This window comes from Lissotriton vulgaris, chromosome 10, assembly GCF_964263255.1.
Source record: "Lissotriton vulgaris chromosome 10, aLisVul1.2, whole genome shotgun sequence".
Classification (NCBI taxonomy): Eukaryota; Metazoa; Chordata; class Amphibia; order Caudata; family Salamandridae; genus Lissotriton; species Lissotriton vulgaris.
In genome coordinates this window covers 771,784,934-771,805,133 of record NC_141698.1, presented here as the reverse complement: position 1 = coordinate 771,805,133, position 20,200 = coordinate 771,784,934, and the positions used below count along the sequence as shown (strand labels likewise).

Here is a 20,200-nt window from a genome sequence, read left to right as displayed (position 1 = left end):
CAGTCGGAAATGTGTTGACAGAAGAAAAGTCGAATAGATTGGCACAACAAAAGCTGTGCGCTTTGAAAACTTAAGCTTACATTCAGTTATTTGTGCTTCCATCGAAGTATTTTCATTGGTTACCTAATTATGCAATTTTAACCATATTTGCCTCACCAGAAATTTAATGCAAAAAAGCGGGCAAGAGAGCAGTTAAAGCTATTCAAATTATGTGAATGAACTTCGTTTTACAGAACGGAGGGTTTTTCACTGCGCTCACAGCTGTTCCATGGCAGAGGAGTAGTTCCTATAGCAACACCTATATTATTTATAGACTTTCGAAGAAGACCTCAGTAATGGGTACATCATTTTACCTTCCTTGTTTGATGTTCATTTGTGAAAGGCAACACAAGGGACAGTAAATGCAGCCACTCGCCGCGCCAAATGGTGGCCTCCAAGAATTCTTTGTGAATGCACACACGTTACTGTTTTACTTTTTTCTGCTACCTCGTCAAACACGAGTTGTGTACATTAACTTTTGTGATTGAATGCCTCCCACGTGTGACGTTAACTCTAGCGAGAGGCTGTGAATAGAATTTGTGAATCGGAGGAGACCTGTGCAGACGTCTGGTGGGGATCCCTTTTCCATGTATGGCGCCCTCCTGGTAAAAAAGAAACGCCCACTTTTACTCTTTAATAAAGAATGAATGATCTGTACCTTGTTATTACTGAAACACTGTTATGACAAGACTGCCAGGGCTTCCACTTGCTTTCCTTGCACAGCCTCGCTTTAGGTATTGTGAAAGGGATGACGGTTCGTGTCATGCTGAAGGCGTGGTAAGTCTGTGAAGTATGCTCTGAGCTAAGAGGTTCAAGCATTACATTTTCTTTAAAACGAAAGTTTTGTATGTGCACGTGATGCTGCTGAAAATCTGTGGTTCTCACCAAAAGCTTTGTTACAAATGGTGTGGCACCCATCAGGACCCCACATTGTTACCTGAGCCGGGAAGGTGAAGCCGGACCCGATGGGGGCCTGGGTCAACCGCCATCCGGAGGCCGGAAGCCCTCCCCCATTTACATCACGGCTAGGGAAGGGGCGACCAGGATTGGTCCCCCAAGGGCGAGCGCAGGCTTCCCCAATCAGGAGCAAGCTAGGACGAGGGGGGGATGAGGAGGGCCAGCGGGCCAGAAGCAAACACAACCACCCCCTTTCGCATAGGAGTTAGAAGAATCCCACCCACCCACACCAAGAGAAAGTGGGCATCGCAGCCACAAGGGTAGAGGTGAAGCGGAACAAACACAAGGAAGGTAGTAAAAAGAGAGAACTTACTAAAAGGTAGATGGAAGGCTCTCACAGTGTCCTTGGGATACCTCACAGCAGGGCACTGAGAGAACCATGGGGCAGCGTGCTGCCATTGAAAGAGTAGATGTGATGCTCTTGCAGGACCATTTGGATGCCTCTCAGCAGGGGGGCTGAGGGAGAAAGATGCAGGGACTTAAGAGTGAAAGGTCTTGTGTATTTGAAATGAAACTAGACCTTGATTAGGAACAAAAGAAAGAAGATAACAGGTGAGGTGAAGTCCCACTAAGCTTGTGCTATCCCACTTTGTGGGAGGAGACACGACTTGTACCTTGACTTTGTACATGAAAATTGTCTTAACCTCTTCAGCGCGCCGCAAATTTTCGCGCTGTGCTGAAGATTCGAAAAACGGGTGTGGTCATGACGGAACGGTTCAGTCATCAGCACAGCCCAACCAACGCTGATGACGGAACCGTTCCGTCATAAGCATCGAAGGGGTTAAAGGGCTCACATATTGAGGATATGAAATTAGAAATATACTATGGAAGATTTTTTGCTTATGTGATTTGTGGATGTGAGCTATGTTTCAATATAAAGTAAGGGGATTAGGAACAGAAACATTTTTCATGTACTGCACAATAACTATATGGTTATGCCTGTATTCACAACCAGAGGTAAGAACAAGCATATCTTGAGGTAACTACAGCTAGAGCTTCAAATATGAATGCTCACATCATGAAAGGGGCGTAACAATTTGAAGAGCACACAGGACAATTATGTACCTGAACAAAGTTCCTTTAGAGGGGTTTCCAAAGCGGCGTGACAATGAGGTATCTTCAGGGTCATCGTGTGGATATGGAACTTTAAAAACTACAAGTGGAAGAAGCTAAGTGTTGAGAGCTGCCATCAAACATGGGTAGTGCCCATCATCGAAAGAACGTTATGATTTTTGTGTAACTATATTTTAGTAGCATAAAGTTATCATATAGACATCTGGTGTGAGATCATTCTGTTAAAGGAACATGACTGGACAGCTTATGATACATGGGAGGTAGAATTGTACAGGATTCTGACCCAAAAAGGAGGTAAGCTTATGTGAGAATATGAACTAATTAGGTAATACAGTGTGGTTGTTAGAGAGAATATGTGCTAATTACAGTTTGAGATGTGGAACCAGTTAGTAACTGACCTAGTTAGATTAGCATGCAATTAAGTGCGGGAGGATAGGGTTAGTAGGTAGTGAGGGGATCTAATTAGCTTTTCATATTTGAGTCCTGAATTTCCACAATGAAGGAGTCCAGATCGGTACTGTCATCAAAGACGGATATTTTCCCATTGGAGATGATTTTCAGGTGTGCCTGATCAAAGAAGTAGAACTGTATAGCAAGATCCTCAATTATCTTCCTCTTAGCTAGGCATACTTTTCTCCTTTGTGATATTATCATTTCCGTATGTGAGTAGCAAAGAGATGTGAAGATTAAAGATGTGAAGAGTAGAGCTGTGGGTGAGGAGCTTCTTTTAGATCAAGCGTGGGGACACTGTGGGCACGTGATATTTCGAATTTACTGAATCGGAGGGTTTGCAATCGCTTAAACTCTTTGTACATGAAGCCCTAAATGTCATTACTGGTAATCCATTACTCGTATACTTTATAGCATTGTTTGTTCATCTGACAGTTGCAATCATCAACTAATAGGTCTGATTGATTCTGCTCCATTCCTCCCTTCACCAGCAAGTGCTCCAGGTACATAGATAGATGGGGGATTCACACAGGCACGATCCCTCTGGAGTTTCAGCATACCTCCTTGTAGAATGCTTGTGAGATATTAACCATTATATCTAAGAAACATTGATGCGGATTGTAACATAATGACCATCACTTTAGAGTTCAGTGCAGGATGTTTGCTAAAGTTTCTCGGCAGGTTTGCTTTGGTTGTAATTACTCTTGATTGCTATTTTACTCCTTAGCCCACTGTAGTGTATCCAGAGATGGAGTATGTAGAGCTGGGTACCAACTATTACAGCACGTAACCCATTTGCAGCCAGATCACCCTTACCAAATTTTTAATCAATATCAAATGACACTCTTCTAAACAGCCTTCTGCTATTTTTGCCCTATGAGAAAAAGCAGAAAATTCAGAATTGCAAAGAATGACAAATGTGAATGCTCAAATATTGTTGTGAAGTACCACTATGTTTAGTATTAATGACAACTGGATGCAGTAAAAGTGTGCCTTGCATGTCCAATTGTATAAATGCAACAATTACTATGGTCCATCTGTATCTCTTTGAGTGATTTTACTCCACCATATTTGTTTAACTATTCCAGGCCATTGCCCAAAACTCAGAGCTTAAAGACCGGTTGCGTAGAATACATGCCGAATCTATGCTTCTTGATTCAGCTACCATTGCACAACCAAGCCCAGGGTCTATGAAGGTTTGTACACTACAGACATCCTGCCTTGTCCTGTTCATCATTGTACCTTAACCCTACCCCATACATCTCCTTGGATACCCACAAACCACATGTGTTGCATCAATCCCTGTAATCTGTGCTTGCTTCCCCTATCATTGTGACTCTTCCAGTCTAGCTCTGCTAAAACTCCTCAACACTAAGACCCTCACTACAAATGGCGATTTAAAATCCCTATTCTCTCTGTGCCCTGGTAATCCACGTACAAGCAAATTACAGGGATTGCAACTTTTTGGGGCACTAGCATGCAGGAATTGGTGATTTTACCCTGGCTTTCACACAGACATCTGCTCCATTTGCATGTGAAAAACAAACTTGTGATTTTGCTGGTCGCAGTAACACTCTTTTCTGCGCCCATCAGAATTTACAGGCCACTTGTAAAAACAGTCTTAGTATTTTGAGTGTTGCATATGTGTTTTAATTTTTAAATTAAAGGAGAACAAAACGAAGAAGAGTAAAATATTGTTTTAATGCATTTCGCAATTGTTTTATTGACCTCAAATTTCCTATTGGTAAGTATAGAAAAAACGTTAATCTTGTAAAAATAGACAGTTCCATCAAAATCAGAGGTTCCCGAAAATAAGATGACACTTGATCCAAGTTCTGTTGCTTTTCTTTTGCCCCTTAAATTATAAATGTTATATTTTATGTTAGAAATGTTATATGCATTTTTATACTACCTGGCCTTGACATTCCATTCTACCTCAATGTTGATCCCAGGAGCAAAACAAAAATAAACCAAGCATTGTTTTAACGCTTAAGCGCATCTCAGTAGATTAACATCTAGGCCACATAAATGCAAACACTTTGTTTCATAAATATGTACCCAAACATCGTATCCCACAGTTCTGACGTGTACAATGAAAGAACCACAGGAAACAATGCTCAGAAGTTTTAATATTAAAGCCATACTTGCGACAGTTTCTTTGATCTCCCTTATTGCGTTGTATCACCATTCATCTGCCATTGTAAGTCGATCAGTGTAAATGTTGGTGCATCTCAAAGAACCCGCTATCGCTAGCCATACTCAAAATGTGTGCATCTGTTGCTGTTTTTACCGGGTTACCTTGAAAAAGATGTTGTTTTACGTATTTATTTTAAAAGTGCAATTCACGAAGAGAAGTAATAAAAACAAAAAAGTAAAAAGAAAAAAATCGAGATACAAAAACATTACAAAACTTCAAGAAAGAACAGGAAAATCCAATGAATGCAAGCTTTTTGGTAAACCCCCACATGCTCATGAAGAGAAAAGAAAGGTGATACATGTGTTTTCACTTGTTTCTGTGAGGGATCCCATTGAGCTTACATTGCCACTAAAAGCGACTTTCAAATCGGAGTGCTTAAAAAAATTGTAAAAACTCAAATACTAGTGTATTCATCCGCCCAAAGGCCATTTTCTAGTATTTATTATTAGAATAAATATAAGGCCTTTACATTTGATGGGGAGACCCACATTGACATTCTGCGTAATATATTTAGTTGGTGCATTGAGTTATTTCACGTTTGTTACAAAAAATAAAATTCTAGACCAGAATTTGTGCAACATCACAAACGTGGAGAAACCTAGTATCTTGAACTCTGTATCAGTATATGGCAGAAGAATATATGAAGCCCTATTTATTTTTACTTTTTAACAAATTTTATTGAGTTTTTTCAAAGGTGTGTCATACATCATAGCAAATAATCGGCACATATTGTCCTACTCGTAATGCGTCATCGTACAATATTCGCTTCTCACAGTTACAATAATGTCAATGTTACAAACCATAATCATTGCTTGTAACTCTGCAGCTCGTTACGGATCTGTCATGTATTTAGGTTGTATCTGTACCCACATTCTATATTATTTATAAAACATTACCCAACTCTTCCCCCTCCCCCCCACCTCTAGTTCCCGGTCTGTCTATCCGCAGTGAATATACATGAACCATCCCTGTTAACACATACTCGTAATTAAGGCATACATATTTACACCACTCCTCTTGGTATACAATTTGTTTGGGGGTGTGGGCACTCTTCATTGTAGTATCGTACAATGTTTTAACCTTCTTGATCTGTATCCAGTAATCTCATCTGTTCTAACATAGCCTCCCAATCCAGCGCTATTGGCGTTTTTCGCAGCCCTCTTGTTTTCTCCCTGCGCAACGCGGCACCTTCTACACAACTCTATCGCAGCATTTCTGTGTACCAGCTGTGTATGTCTGGGGGTTTGTGGGACTTCTATCTCATAGTGACGGTTCTGATAGCTAGTATTAATGCAAGGTCTATAAACTGGTATTGGACTTTATGTTTGGATAAATGAACATGGAGACCTAAAATGCTTTCCTCCACCGTATTGTTGATGGCATGATGTGTGGTCCGCCCCTTCTGACATGCATTTCGGACATGATTGTTGTGTCTGGGGAAACATTTTGTCTAGCCTACTCGGTGTCAGGTAAGCGCAGTGTAGGACCATTGTCTGTATAAATTTGAATTTGGCATTTCTCGAGACTTTCCTGGGGTGCTCAAGTACTGCTGACCATTCCTTGTCTGTCCGGTCTCTACCTATGTCCGTTGCCCATACTGCCTTCAGAGCGTCTAAGGAGACTCGCGTGTGGGAGCTAATGCCAGCATATTACCATCTGATTAAGTGGCACCCCCTACCCATATAGTGCACCATTTTAACCAGCTCGTTATCGGAAGGTACTCTCCTCTGTGGAGCCCAATGTGTTTTTATGTATTGGATCAATGCAGCATGTGTTAAATACAGGTGTGCTTGGGATCCAGTTTCATTTATAAAGATATCATGATCAAGTAGTGTCTTGTCACCAAATAAATCTGCCACTGTGCTAATATCTACTTCCATCCAGGGGGCTAGTATGCGTTTAGTGAGCCTGCCGCCCGCCAATGTGGTACCTAATAGCGGTATGTTGCCCGCGTATGCAGAAGGTGTGTTTGTGTACTGTAGTGCCGCTTTCCAGCATTTGAGTGCTGTATTTAATAAAGGGGGGAGATCACTCTGGATCCTATTACCAGGCAGCAATAAGGCGTGTAACGCCCCATTGTCAATGTCCGTGTCTGTGTGATCTATTTCCTGCAAATTCTGTCCCGCCATCCAATATGACAACCATTGCAATTGGCAGGCGTAATAATAGGCCCGAAAGTCCGGTACACCCAGACCCCCCCCCCGTACGAGTACCAACTTGCAGTTTTTTCAGACTAATACGCCTTCTGCCTTTTCCCCATGTAAGGTCTGTGACCAGAGTATTTAGTAATTTAAAAGGGGCCTGTGATAGTATCAGTGGTAAATTTGTAAAGTAATACAGTAATCTTGGCAAGACGACCATTTTTGTTATTGCTGCTCTTCCCATGATAGATAACGCCAGTGCAGTCCAAAAAGTGACAGCTCCGATTGGTCTGTTTAAATTGCCATCTAGCTTATCCTCGTGTGTCCTGTATATTTGGATGCCCAGATACCTGAACGTGGAGGGCGTTACTTGAATTCTGGTATTCCCGAATTCTGCGTCGGTGATATCCACATGGTCCATGAAAAAGAATGCATGTGTTTTTGTGGTGTTTAAAGCCAGGCCCGATAAGAATTCAAAGTGTCAGTATGTCTCAAATATTGGGGTCAGGGGTCGGCGGAGATTGTATATATACATAAGAATGTCATCGACGTAGGCCGAGAATAAGTGGGTCGTGTTCCCTATCGGTATCCCTGAGTCTAGGACATCTTGTCTTAGTTTTATGGCTAACGGTTCCAGTGCCAAAAAGAGGCGACATAGGGCATCCCTGCCTGGTCCCCTTATGTATGGTGTATTCTTCCGAGATGTGACCCCCTGTTCTAGTGCGTGCTGTTGGGGCTTTATATAACCAGCACAGCCAGGCTATTTATCCTTCCGGTATTCCAAATTTCGATAGTGCCTGAAACATATATTCCCAATTAATGGAGTTGACTGCTTGCCTTAGATCTAACGAGACGCAACCTGCATGGGGGTATTGTTTCAGAGCCTCTGTCATCAGGTAATGTAGTTTTGTAATGTTTAGTGAGGTGCTGCGTGCCGGCAGAAAACCGGTTTGATCTATATGAACCTGTTTCGATAAGTGTGGTAGTAGTCTATAAGCCAGCACTTTACTCAGTATTTTATATTCTGTGGGTAATAGTGATAGCGGGCGGTAATTAGCCATGTCGGTATGATCTCTTCCCGGCTTTGGCAGCGATATGACAAGTGCTTGCACAATATTGTTTGAACAGCTCCACTAGCTGGGGCACTAGGGCTTCCGCATATGTGGCATAGAATTCAACGGGAAGTCTATCCATGCCGGGGGTTTTATTAGCAACCTTGATCTCATGTTGTGTGACGTGTCCCGTGAGTTCCTTCTTAGCCGATATCGGTAGTACTGGAAATGCTAAGGTGGACAGGAAAGCCTCCGTTTGTTCCCTTGTGGCATAATCTGTTGCCCCATATAGTGTGGCATAGTAGTCCCTGAATGCAACATGATGGCTTCCTGGCTGGTCACCGGGGTCCCGTTCCCTGTATTAATTTCAAGTATAACCACTGTTGGGGGGAGTCTCTCGAATCAGTCTAGCGAGTAGTGCTCCTGCCTTGTCTGCTTCAGCATGTGCATGTGCGCATTGTGTATATGCCTTGCAATCTATAAACCTTAGCGATTCTAAAAGCTCAGCGTGCCTGATTCGCGCCTCTTGTAAGGGGCACTTTTGCTCTACATCTTTCGCTGCTTCTTTCTCTAATCTACCCATTCTCTCTTCGACTTCCATGAAAGACCTGTGCAGTTTCTGTCGCGCTCCCACTGTGTCACTAATTGCTTTCCCCCTTTCTATTGCCTTAAAGGCATCCCATTCCACCAGTCTGCTCGTGGTCGTATTGCTGTTTTCTGCAAAATACCAGTCTATAGTGTCAGAGAGATCATTGCTAAACACTGAGTCCTCAAGCATCTGTGGCCAGAGACGCCATGTAGGGACCGGGGTGGGTACTCTGCCCCAGGTGATCACTATCTCTAGTGGGTTGGGATCTGAAACAGTTTTGGGCAGATACGTTGACTGAAGTACTTGCATGGTTATTCTATCGGAGCAGAATATCCTGTCCAGTCTAGTGTGGAGATCGTGTACTGCGGAATAGTAGGAGTATTGTGTGGGATGTCTCATCCGCCATACATCACACAGCCCCCATCCCTCAGTCCACCTTCCCAATGCTTCGGCCTGTTTCAACACCCCAGTGCCTTGCAAGGGTGGGTGCGATCTATCCAGGGATACATCCATTACTGTGTTGCAGTCCCTCCAACTATCCACGGATGTGCTTCCCACCCTGCCAGTGCCCCGCTCACTACATCCCAGTACTTACCTTGATCGAAATTAGGGGTGTATATTGTACCCACTACTACCAATTGACCGTCTAATGTTCCTTTCACTAACACGTATCTGCCTAGTTTGACAATCCTCTGTTCCTGCGCCACAAAAGGCACTCTGTGTCATATCCAAATTGTGGCCCCCCTCGCATAGTTAGAGTAAAGGGTTGAATAGATTTGACCCCACCATTTCTTTCGGAGTTTCACAACCTCACTTTCAACCATATGCGACTCCTGTAGGTACACTATCTACACCTTACGGCATTGTAGGTGTGCCTGTATTCAGTGGCGCTTTTGTATTGTGCCCATACCCTGTATGTGACAGTGTATTTACACCATGTATGCATCACAACATGGTCTGTATCAGATAACTAAGCAACATGGTACCAGGTAGGTTATCAATTCTATAATGCTATGCAAGTTGAGACCATGTACCCCCCGCCCCCCCCACCCCAACATTCCCAATACTCGGTCTGGTCGCCGAACTATACCGGACCATAAAACATAACTTAACCAATAAAAACATATTGGTCATTAGAAGAGCTTTTGCCATGTGGGGGACCACGCTAGGGCTTCGTATGGGGTTGATTCATCCTTCCAGTAGAACTCTGAAGCTTCTACGGTGCTCTGGGCCATAATACTAGTATGCCTTCCACTATGAATCTGCTAGTAACACAAGTGAGTCAAACAGTAACACATATTACAGTTACAACGAGAAAAATATACTTGCGTGAATCCAGTTAGCCAAACAAATCGTTAATCAGCTGTGGGGTGGCTGAGGGGGAACAGGGCCACACTGCCCTCAGAGTCTGATTCACGTGTGATGTCTTCTTCTGAGGAGGATTTAGTGTCCGGACGTGGGGTGTTTGTGAAGGTGGCTGTAGCAATAATCGCTTGGGATTTGTTCTGCTGTATCTGCTGCGAAGTAACATATTTACGCGGCGTCCGTCCCTACGACCCGCGGCAATGCTGACAGAAACCCGGCTCCTGTCCTTGATTTGTGTGGAAGTCTCTGCAGCGTTAGTCAGTTCCATCACCTCCAACCAGTCTTCAACGTCCCCGGGACTTTCAAAGAAATAAGATTTCTGCTTGTGCATTATTTTTAGGCGTGCCGGAAAGAGTAGTGCGTATTTCAGGCCCAGATCTCTAAGTCTCCGTTTTACCGCCATAAAGGAGGACCGTTGTCGCTGCACCAGCATTGTGTAATCCGGGTACAATGAAATTCGCGCATTCTCGAAGTTTATTGGGGCTGATTCCCTGGCTTTTTGTAGGAGAGTGTCTCTATCACGGACGTTCAGCAGCTTGATTATAAGTGGCCGCGGTGGAGCATCTGGTTTCAGCCGCCCTGCTGGTATTCTGTGCGCACGCTCGATACAGTATTGCTCGGAGAGGCCCTCCCCCGTGACGTGGTCTCGAAGCCATTGCTCCATGTATCGCGGTGCGTCGGTCCCTTCACTTTTTTCTGGAATTTCTATCACACGAATGTTGTTTCTTCTTGCCCTGCCTTCCGCATCCTCCACGCGGTCAAGTAAAGTGGCCACCTGTGTCTGTAGTTGCTTCACATCAGTTTCGATCTGCTTCTATTCCGGCACCACTTCAGCCAGTGTCGTCTTATTTTCCTTCACCTTATCCGACGTCTTTGCATGGTTCGCCCAGAGTAAAGTAAGGCCAGTAGTCAGGGTCCCAATCTGGAGCTCAAGCGCTTTTCTAGAATCATGCACTTCTTGCAGGATAAGGTCCAGTTTATCCACTGTCACAGTGACAGCCGTAGGCGGGACACAACTGGAGGCAAGGGTGCTGTCCACATGGTCTATTATGTCCGGCACAGGGTCTGTGCAACCGTGGCCCTGTTGCTTTGCCCTGTCACGCCCCATTGTCTTTGGTTAATGAAGTGTTAGGCAGTGAGGTTAGCGTACTCCAAGGCAGTCAGTCTCCAGTGTGTCTAGCCGTGTCGCTGCAGAGATCCCAGTCCCTTCCACAGTGTGGCCAATATATACCCCGCGTTGTCCGTTATACACAGGCGGAATGCCTCGGGCAGATCACGGGGACAACACCGTCACTGTGCCCCAGCTCATCGGGCATACCACACATCCCACCATTGGTCAATTCCTCAGGGCCAATACCGTGTGTAGAGTAGGATCTTCTTAGGGTGACTGCCATGAGCCCCGGGGATGCTAACGTACGGTACCCAGTCTCTCCTGGTTTTCTTGTCTCCGGTATCTCACCCTTGGAGGTCTAGGGCCAGCCAGACGAGCCACTACTCCAGCCTCGGCTCTGTTCACACGGACCCCCGCCGCTCAATGAAACCCGAGAATCCCCCTCTCCTTTAATGCACACGAAGGTCTGGAAATGGGCGCCAGCGCTTCACGTAGCGAACTCACCGTGGGGTCTGCCAGGATCCACCGCGGCGCCGGAGTTCGCCACAGCCGATGCTATCCTGATCCGGGGAGCAGCCGCAGGTGCAGGGCAACACCCTGTCTCATCGGCTGAGGACACAGCCCCAGCGGTGGACTCTCAGTCCAGGGTGTATCAGCCGCCCCCGACTTCGGAAGGACACCGGCGCTGCTGCCGCCTATATCTTCAGGGGCCGGGCGTAAGTGCCGTATCCAAAAGTACTCCGCAGCTGCCGTCCCTCACACGCTGAAAAGATGGTGGGAAGCAGGCAGTGCCCACATTTGTGCCTCTGTGCCTCGGCCCAGTATCACGTCGCAGCAGAGAGAGGAGGTGGGAGAGGAAGGCCGCACCGCAGCCCTGGCCTTGCTTGTTTATGACGGCCGCCGCGCAGGTCCGTCTCTCCCCCTCGTGTTACACACAGGCCGACGTTCGGTCCAACTCCACTCCCCAGCGCCGATTGTGTGCCACGATACACACCGTCTTCGCCGCAGGTCTACAGCGGCTAGTAGCAATCTCTCGGGCTCCTGACCGCCAATTCAAGATGGCGTCTCTCTATATTTGTGACACCAGGCCCGCACCTCCTGGGTTCCAGATCTCGGCGAGTTGTCTTATCGCCAGCCGCGGAAACGGGTCCCGCTATCACAGTGGTGGTTAGGAAGTCCTGTGTGGGTTTGGCAGATCTATATCAGGATGTTGGAGGCCCAGGTCCGGAGCTCATCTAAAAGACGACTGCCATGTTCAGCACGTAGCCAAGCCCCCCTCCACCCGAAGCCCCATTTAAATGTTTTTTTGTGTAGAGCTTAGGTAAAATATTGTTTTGGTATGTTATAAATTTAAAGTAAGAAATGTGAGTATTCGTTAAGGGGATGTGTACTCTCCTCAAATAATAATCATTCCTTGTCAGTGTGAACAACTAAAGTCACTAAATAACCTGTTCTTAACTCTCTGGTAGCTTGGCAAAAATTAGTCGAGCTTAACTTGGAGGCAATGTGTGAAGTATTTATACAACACCCAAACTGTATTAAAGTAAAAACACAATTAAAGCAAAATCCCAAACCAATTTAGGAAATTAGGGAATATTTTAATAAATTCAATGACCCCAAAATAACAAATATCCAATAAGTATAACCAGAGATATGAATTTTTAAAGTTTGAATTAAAAATAGCACCAAAAATGACAGAGCGATAATCTGAGCCATATCTGGTCACATTTGACTCGGTCAGATTCAAATATTACGGCTGACCACATTGATGTGCGGGTCAAATACAGGGGCCATGTTTGTCATGGTAGAGAGTTTACCTTCTGACTTAGAACATTTTCTAGCGAAAAAGAGGTCTGCAATGAGTCGTCAGTGGGGCAAGCTGCAAGCTGGATCTGAAGCAGAGCTCCGTGCTAAAGAGTGGCGTCCCTATTAAAATGATTTCTTGATTCATTTTTTTTGCTATTTCCAAGCTGTATTCAGCACTTAGAAAAGGTAATAGTGTAATCGAGTGTTAACCTATGGGAGAGCCAGCCTTGCAACTGTAGAAAATTATTTGAATGTTGTTTTACTGCCAGGACATGAAAACATTAAATAATATATCATACATTTTAAAATCCATGCACACTGCCTTATGGGCGTTTAAGGCCTGTTTTAGAGGTGACTTATAAATAATAAAAAAAGCAAGAGTTTTATTTTGCTCTGTTGAAATTGCAGTTTAAAACTGCACACCGAGGCTGCAGTGTTGGGCCCGGAGACATGCTAACAATGCTACTTAGTAGGTGGTGCAAAAAGTGCTACAGCTCTCTGGTAGCATTTAATTTGCAGTACCTGGGTACAAGTGGTACCTTATATTAGGGACTTACAAACAAATGTAATGTGCTAATTAGGAGTATTGTAATGTGCTAATCAGGAGTATACCCATTTTAACAGGTTTGGAAAGGCGCACAAGCATTTTACCACTGGTGTGGCGGGGTAAAGTGTGCAGGGTCCTGTGGCCAACAAAAGCAAGTTCAACAGCAGTAGGTGAAACCTCTGGGGGAATGCCCTGCAAAAGATGGTTATTTTCAAACCTGACAAAAGAATCTGTGCCCTTTTACAAAGATGTTGCTGCTACTTACTCTTATTCTTCTGGTATACTTCTGAATTCCAAGGGTTAGCAAAGAGTATTATAAGGGGAAGTCACAGTTTCTACAGAATAACTAAGCATATTATTTGGCAGTAGAGATCTGGATATTAGATTTTAAGAAAAAATCAACAGCACCATTGTCAGCCCAAAGAAAAGTAAATTGAAAACAATGGGGTAGACCCAATAAGTCAGCAGGACCTGGGTAATTGTATATATATAGAAAAAGTGGTCCTTGACACAATTTATAAAAGACAATTAATGTGAGTATTAGTTATTCACAACAAACAGATAATCAGATACGATCTGAGAAACAACAGGAGATGTATTATTAGCTTGTTATGCTATAAATGCAATGAACCCAACACAACAGTATCAAGAGAAATTATACTGCAGTTTATTTACATATTCATAAAAATGAACAATTGAAAAAGTCAATTAGTAGGGTTGCTTAAAAACATGGAAACTATATAAATCGTGCCTGGTCTGGTGACACAGTAGACGTGTAACCGGTTGCTCAAAGCAAGGAGGGATGGTCAATTTTGAAGTGACCTTAGATTGGTTCGTAAGTCCCTGTATTAGGTACTGGCAATGCGTGATTCAAGGTGAGTTGCTCGTTATCGCAACGTAGATCCGGCACATCCCGACTCTCACGTCCGGGAAAACCACTGTGCCGGATCTACGTTGCGATAACGAGCAACTCACCTTGAATCACGCATTGCCAGTACCTAATACAGGGACTTACGAACCAATCTAAGGTCACTTCAAAATAGACCATCCCTCCTTGCTTTGAGCAACCGGTTACACGTCTACTGTGTCACCAGACCAGGCACGATTTATATCGTTTCCATGTTTTTAAGCAACCCTACTAATTGACTTTTTCAACGGACACACCAGTCATAGGTGTCCCGCCCAACTGATCTGGCCTGATACACCTCCACGTTTTTCTCGTGGTGCTCCTCCCCCCCCCCTCCCTTTCGTCCTGAAGAAGACCCGCAGCAGAGGTCGTGACTTCCCCGTATTGCGTCAGGGTCGAAACGTCGACGATTACGCCCCCCTTTTTAATTTCCTTAAGCCTATACCAATTCCCCTGTCCCCTTGTATAATAGTGTATATAAACTTGTATGGGTAGGCTTTACGTGTGCAATGTAAATTGTTCCTTTGTTGCACTGAATTATTCTAAACCTTATGGCTTCAGCTTTTCCTTCTCTCATCACTTGAGCACCCCCTTTTCTATTTTTCACAATTTTCATATTGTTCATTTTTATGAATATGTAAATAAACTGCAGTATAATTTCTCTTGATACTGTTGTGTTGGGTTCATTGCATTTATAGCATAACAAGCTAATAATACATCTCCTGTTGTTTCTCAGATCGTATCTGATTATCTGTTTGTTGTGAATAACTAATACTCACATTAATTGTCTTTTATAAATTGTGTCAAGGACCACTTTTTCTATATATATATATACAAAGAAAAGTAAAGATCTCCTGTATAGTGTGCTGAATTTCTAGTTACTTTAACAAATCTTCTTTAAAATGTTATGAATGTCATAGAGGACCAAGGCTGACCATACTCTTATTAACCAGCCCCAAGGACAGATGTCAACCCACTAGACAGTTAAATCATTTTCCTTCAGTAAGGTCTCGATCACAGAGGCAGCTGGTGGTATCTCTACCTCCAGACACTTCTCTATCTATCTATCTCTCTCTCTTGCTCTCTCTCATATATATGCCCCACCAAGATCATGCAACAATGTACTCCTCTGTATTTTCCAATTTGATCACTCTCTTCAATGAGTTATTTATTCAGGCAGTGGTACTACATCATTGGAAATCATCAATTATTAAACTTTTCTTAAGAGGCTTCTCTTCCACAGAATGATTCCAACAATGTTCGTCCTGTTTATCTGCTGCCCTACCTACCTTCAAACATTTTTTGAATTTCATAAGCGCTCCTTTAAGGCTAGTTTCATATCTGACCATTATTCAGAGCCAGTTGTGACCTTGGTATTAGGCAAATCTGTGGTGTTTTGTTGACCGTATATAAGTAGGGACCCAGGTCCTTTTGGACCTGTTAATGGCTGTTGATGTTGTCAATTATTCTCTGCTATAGAACAGAGTCAGAGGTGGGTTTAGATAATGTGGTTGTTAAATGGATTACCTCTGTTCTTGCCAATCATTTCCTGACAATCTTTCTCCATCCTTACAGATCAGAAGCCAGATGTTGTATCCACCGGGGCTCAGTGCTTTCACCTCTCTATTTAACATCTATATGTTACCTATTACCCATTTCTTCCACAGTATGGCAGAGCAATTTTATATTTACACTGATACTCATGTGATATTGAAGCTAACCACCTACTTTATCACTACTTCTGGCTCTTCAATTCAATTCAATAGATCTTTATTCGGATTCATATATCGTATCCATAAACTTCTGGTTCTATTTCTGGTAATACGAACGTTCTAACAGCAGTGTGACACTGGATGGCTGCAATAGTTTTAAAACATAGTCAAGTTAAAATAGATAGCCTTGTTACCACAGATTTTATTGACGGCAAGAGTGGTACCTGTTGGCCAGTGACCATGGGCTCCCCACTTCCTCCTTCCAAAGCTGCCCTTAAATTTGACATCCTTTCTTAGTGTAACCTGCCCATTGGGCTCCAGATTCCCATAGTAGCAAAATGTTGCTTCTGACATACCAAACTTCTGATAAGAAATCCTGTGTTACATCACATCGGATCACTACATATCTGTGGTTGTTGCAATATTATAATCTAATCCAGTTTAGACATTGGCAAATCGAGCCTTTTCCAAAAGAAAAACAAATAATATTACAGTTATATGTTTTTACCCTGAATGCAACTACCTTCAGGGTGAGCTATTTCTATTCCATTAAGTCAACAGCGATTAAGGCATTAAGTTGTGTTTAATGCATTTCACCCCTGCTTCAACCCCACCACCTCTACCCTGCAACTACATTAACCTTTTCTTTTATTAATTAAAATTAATTTCATGATTGTAGATTTTTATGATGCCAATGCTAATCCTACCCCTGAATTAGTTAAAACTAAAAATTGTTGGTCTAATTAGGAAACCAGATTCTTTGAATATGTATATTCAATAGATTCAATTAAATAAGTATCCCTTACCCTAATAAAATTAATTGATCATAACATTTTCTAATTTAGTACACTTTTCATTAACTTAAATATGTAGCAATTTAAATTTAAACTTGATGCCAATCTGTACCATTAGGCTGAGGTAATAAAAGTAAGTTAAAGTAAATAATTAATCCTAAACCGCATATTTTTTAAATTAAGATATTGTAATTGAAATTTAAAGAATCCTAACTATATTCCTTAATTATTTAAGTGATTTCGTTTTGCATTTTCTACTTGTTTAACCATAACCAATATTTACATAAAATTAAAATAATTTAATTTAAATATTTAACCCTAATTCCTAATCTATATTAAAAAAAATAAAACCCATTTAGCTTAATAGTTAATTCACGTATATTTAGTTAAATTTAATGAAATAATTTACCCTTACGCTTAATTGGTCTTAAAATACGCCAAATGAAACTAAATATGTAATTCTAATCCAAACCCCCAGTTGAATTGTTACCTCAGTGTTCATTTAACAGTAGCTGTACTTAACTAAAATGATATGGTGGCATTCTGTGCTGTAGCATCCCGCATGTAGTGCCCCTCAATGAGGTGACATCGATGTAGAGAGGGTGCACCTTTGTGCAGCTGATCCCTTTGCTCTGCCAAAATTCCTATATGTCTCGGAGTAAACCTTCCAGTCTGCATGCTCCTGTTCTTTGAAACTCGGATTAAGACATTTGAGTTTTATGATTCACTGTACCCAGAGAAGTAGGATTTATTATCAGTGAACAGAAGAACACATTGATTCTACCTGCTGCTGCGTGGAGTATAACGATGGAAACTAAATGATGTTGTGGTTGGCTTCAACCAAGACCATTTTCTCAAGATGCAGGATGGGTTCAAAAAGAGCCACTGCAGAATAAACTACTCACAATTGTTTTGAATGTATTATTAGCCAGGGTTAGAGACTCATTACACAGTGTTTTATTCAAATGTTTGTATTTTTACATCATACAGCTGCTTCTGTAGGTTTCCACTTAAGATTTGATTAGGTTTACAACTTTTACTGGGTTCACAAAAATCACAAAGAACACACGTTGGAGTGTCTGAAATTCGACGTAGTTGTGTTAAACATTAAACCAGCTTAAATTTCCAGTTGCAAAAACGTTACATGTTTTTGGTTAGTCAAAGTTGTTCATTTACTTTTAGTCCTCTTTTTCTCTAAAGGTAAATTATGTTTTCCTGTGTATAAGGTCATTCCTTCCTACACAGAATGCAAATACAAGGCGTACAAACAGATATTTCACAACACTTTCTCCTGCTTTTACGGACGTCATTTGTGATGTGTCTCACGGTTATATGTTGTTACCACGAATTCTGTTGCAACGCATGCCTTTTCCACGCATGCGTTACCACGGAATTCATTTTCCCCTCATCATCTTTTCCACGTCGTTGTTACGTTCTAAAGAGGAAGCGGAAGTTTATTCCGCTTCCTCTCTTTCGACGCTGATTTCTATGGCACGGCGGGATCGTTTTTTTATGGGGGGGGGAGACCCCCCCCCAATCCCCCTTTTTAATCCTACGGGTTTTTTTTCGTGGTTAAGACTATCGTTGTAGGCATACGCGTTGAAAAGACGTTTACGTGGTAAGTGCCTCGTTGTAAACGTTACACGTGGTAATGCCTTCGTTGTTAATGATGTTTCCCGTGTCTCACATATCCAGTGATCAAGGTCATAACCCTCCTCTCCATGAGCACACCTATTGTTCCACCCCAAACTTACATGATGGAAGAACTAATATACTGGTGGAATATCTGTAGTTGTGAGTGAAATTCTCATTTGCATATTTCCACTAAACTTGATTCTGTTAATCAGGAGGGACATTAGCAAACGAAAATGCATTTTTGTGCATTTGAGTTGATTGTTTGTACTCGCACTTATCCATTGGACCGTGAGTAAATTAATGCACACTAGGTTCTGCCCTTCTCTGGGCCATTTACAGGTACATATAGATGCTTCTACAGAGAATCAGATACGAATAGCATGGGTGTTCCACGAACAAATCAGTAAATGCTTGAATGTTGGGTTTGGTTCCTAGAGTCTCTGGCAGGTTGGGTCAGATAGATAGCTTAAAAATGGTGAGAAGGTTGTGGGCCTTTAGTTCATAGACTGGAAAACCCAAGGGATGCACAGAGTTTAATCTTAAAATCTACCACATATGGTTTGGGGTCCCTGTCCAAACGTTATTTTACAGGTCGGGCAACTGTAAACATTTCTGTGTCTTTGAAGGCAAAAGTAGAGATTTCTGAACTACTGGAACGTGAACCTTGATAACAAGGATTCCAAATGCATAATTTTGCCATTTTCTGCAGTCTGTAGTTTCTGAATTAAGTTGTTTGGCGGTCCAGCATTGAGGCAATTTCTACAGTCTCTGCTGGATGAATTGGATTGAAAAAATCTGTGAATCTGGTGTTGAATTATTTTAACCATGAACCTTATTTGGGCTTTTGGTGACTCTTAGCTGTCCAGCTAAACTCCAAGGCATGTCACTTCTCCTGAACAAGACAGCGTTGGTTCAGCTGCTGGATTACAAATGGCTGTTTAAAAACGTGATAATCTTTTTAGGTTGCACATAGCTTTAGGCATGTTAGTATTATCTATACTGTTTCTAATTTTGATGGTCGACTGAGTCAAGTAACTTTACTCCATAGTGATGCAAAAAGAAATCCATTCATGGAGATTGGGTTGAGGCTGGTTATAAGGAAGATGTTCATATAAGAAACAAAGGTGCTTCCTGAGAGCAGATGGGCTTGTTTGGTTCTGCAGAGGGGACCAATGACCATTTGTTAGAAGCGATGATCTAGACAGGGCTGCAAGCACCCTCACCCCATACTATGGGTACACAACAGTAGGTTTGTAACTGATTAACTAAATAGGATGTCTATGGCTTGGTGTCTTGACAGGGCTAGAAGAACAAGTATTTCCAGTATGTGCAGCTTGGCCTGTGTCAGCTGAAACACAAAATAGTGCATTAGTTGTACTATTAAACAGCTTGGATCCTGATTAAACAGGGTGAAGATGCTGATGGGAGTTCAGGGTGGGATGTACTAGTTCATAGCCGTTTCATTTATTGGTTTAAATATTGCAGGCAAAATTGCCAATATCTCCAAAATGGGTTATGATGTCCTTGATAAGTGGTCCTAGGATATGCATGTCTTTACATAGGACCCATGGGAAGTATATAATCTGTTGTGAATGGGTGAGCGTAATTGTTGTTAACTGGACAATTTCTTGCAGAGAGATGAGATCACTAGGGAAATTGCAGACTAGGGGACTCATGACTCCTGGAGCAAGATGTCCCATAAAGTGACCACAGCATTGATTTTGTGGATTGCATCATTGAAAAGTGAGGTCAGTTTTTAAAGTAATTGCTTGCATATATGGTATAGTGATTTGCATTGATAGAAGGGCCTGTTTTGGCTACAGG

The 20,200-nt window shown here is 42.5% G+C and overlaps 1 protein-coding gene across 1 annotated transcript in view; it reads left to right on the top strand.

The window, feature by feature from the left end:
- The window catches only part of OSBPL3 (oxysterol binding protein like 3), a 909,495-nt gene that overhangs the window by 609,155 nt on the left and 280,140 nt on the right, over positions 1-20,200 (top strand). The window lies entirely within an intron of this gene.